Source organism: Centruroides sculpturatus, unplaced genomic scaffold (genome assembly GCF_000671375.1).
Source record: "Centruroides sculpturatus isolate CEXI.00-Female unplaced genomic scaffold, Cexi_2.0 scaffold247, whole genome shotgun sequence".
Taxonomy (NCBI): Eukaryota; Metazoa; Arthropoda; class Arachnida; order Scorpiones; family Buthidae; genus Centruroides; species Centruroides sculpturatus.
In genome coordinates, this window is record NW_019384615.1 from 111,492 (window position 1) to 114,224 (window position 2,733).

Here is a 2,733-nt window from a genome sequence, read left to right on the forward strand (position 1 = left end):
ACTAGTTGTAGTACAAGTTGAAAGCTGAATTCTATTATGCAACCATATTGAAGCAATGGATAAGGTTGAAGAGAGAAAATACTTTTATTAAATTAACTTACATACTGATTTTGATTATTTCATTTTCACGTGATTCAAATATTTGATTCTGATAAAGCTGCAGCAATTAGGGATGCAAAAGTTGCAATGCCTTATTGCTAAGTTAAAACAGACCTGACATACATACAATGTAATTTTGAAGATATTACAAATCACATTGCTGAACTGGAGAGCTACAGGATTGCTGCTGGTGGAGAGTTGCTGATGTTATTTATGAAACTTAGACTATTCTCTCCATAGTTCCTGGCAGAGTTGCAGCAAAAAAGTATAAAAAGAAATCCAGATTAACTAAATACAAATAAAATTTCAGAAATCTGGAAATAGTATAACAACAGACTGAATATTCTGAAAAGTAAAATCAGTGTATTCAAGTATGTACTAATCACATTCTGTAATGTAGGAGTTTCTCATTTAAAAAATATTTTAGAGTATAAGAGAATTGTTCTATGAGTACAGAGTAATTCGGAAAAAGTACTTGTAGTTTATCACAATAACATTGTAATGCAGAAATGATTTTGAATTACACATTTAATACCAAGTTTACACATTGGTATTTTCCATTAAGCTTTTAACATTGGAAATCATAGCATTTGTGCAATAACTCATTATACTTATATTTTGAAAACGAGTGTTAATAATGGTTCAATCATTCTCAACCATTCTACAATGCCATAAGATCATATTTCATAAATTTCCTTACCCGATCCAGAATATGTTCCTTCGATAATCTGAAGTTATAAGTTAGTGAATTCAAGTATGAACACAATTAAAAATTCTCTAATTGAGCAGCATCTCAGGCATTAATCACATTGGAATATTTAGAGAAAATATAAATATACATCTGCTTTAGCAGACAGATTAGATTGTGTTCTCTTAGTTCATATACTAGAACAGGTTTAACTCAAGAAATCTCAATTTTAGTGTCATAAATCTGTTGTGTCACAGCAATGCAGTTACTATTAATTCCTACTAATGGAAGCATAATGTTCTTTCAGGAGAATATCTAATGATTTAATGAAACTTATATAATAAAAACTTTATTATAGTAAGAAATTATTTAACATATATTTTCAGATTATAATCTTTTATAAATCTTCTATCAATGCTTGTATTTCCCTGTTACTGGAAAATAATCCATACTAGTATTATCAGAATGTTCCACTTTTTCTTAACTTTCCTATACAGGGGAGAATTACTCAAACCATCCATAACTTTGCTTGGAAAAATGCAGCATTTAGCAATATCTCAAACTCTAAATATTCCTTAAGTTTTATAGATGAATGGGAAATAACCACTTTGATGCACCCACATATGACACCAAAGTTAAAGTTTATTGGGACAATCCTGTCCTAATATACAAACTAATAGAAAACTGTCCAAACTGTCTGCCAGAACAGATGTATGTTTATACTTTTTCTAAATATTTCTACACAATTAATGCTTGAGATTAAACAAACATTCTCTAAATGAGAATGTTTGGGAATACTTGATTCAAAGAATTTTTATAAAATAGCTGGATCATATATGGTAAATAATGGAGGAATGAGTGCAGAAATCCAGCATACAGTTCACAGTGGATGGCTGAACTGGAGAAAGATAAATGGGATGCCATGAGATAAGAAAACAAGCTGAAAAATGAAAGAAAGATTATACAAAATTGTGGTAAGACCAGCAATGACATATATAGTACTGAGATGTAAGCAATTACAAGAGACCAGGAAAAAAAAAATGGAAGCAACAGAGATGAGAACACTCAGATGGCTGTATGGTGTGATGAGAGAATTAGAAATGATTATATCAGAACAGTAGTCAAGGTGGGTCCTATAAGTAAGAAGATGCAAGAAGATTGAGATGATTTGGACATGTGGAGAGAAGAAACAAGGTCCATGTTGGAAAGAGGATTGGAAAGTTGGTAGTGTTAGGGAGGAGGAAGCAGGGAAGACTGAAACTGAGATGAGGTGATAAGATGGCAGAAGATTTGGGGGAGAGGGCATTCTGGACAGAGAAAAATGGAGAAGACAGATTTCAGATAGAAATGCTGACCTCATATATAAACAATAGAGATAAGCAAAGATAAAGGAGGTGAAAATATGTTTATTTGAGGAATAAAATATATAAATATATGGATTGTCAATGTTATAAAATTTTGCTTTATAATTAGTTAATTTTAAAATATATTCTATTAGGTTCCATTCTGAAACTTGAATGTATTCTGTTTTGTAATAACTGAAGGAAACCTAATAAAAGCTGAAAATGTTTCTAAAGTTATTAAATAGTTTCAGTATCATTAATGAGCAAACATGGAGTATACATTTAAAATGATGTCAAATTTTGTTTGTTTTGTAGATAGTATCATAAATTTTAAATCTATCAGATAATACATTCTATGTGAAACTTTAATCGTATTATATTAGGATATATTAATGTTTTGAATAAAATCAGTACAAAAAACATTTAGACCAGTGGTATTTAATCTGTTGCTTTTTGTACTCCTAGGATTCAATAAGCATCCTTCGAAGACTTCACAAAGACATTTATAATAGATTTTCTTTTCATTATTTTCACTAAAAATATCAAAAAGTAAAAATTTGTAATAGGCCCATCTTATCTAAACTAATCACATTCTGTAATGTA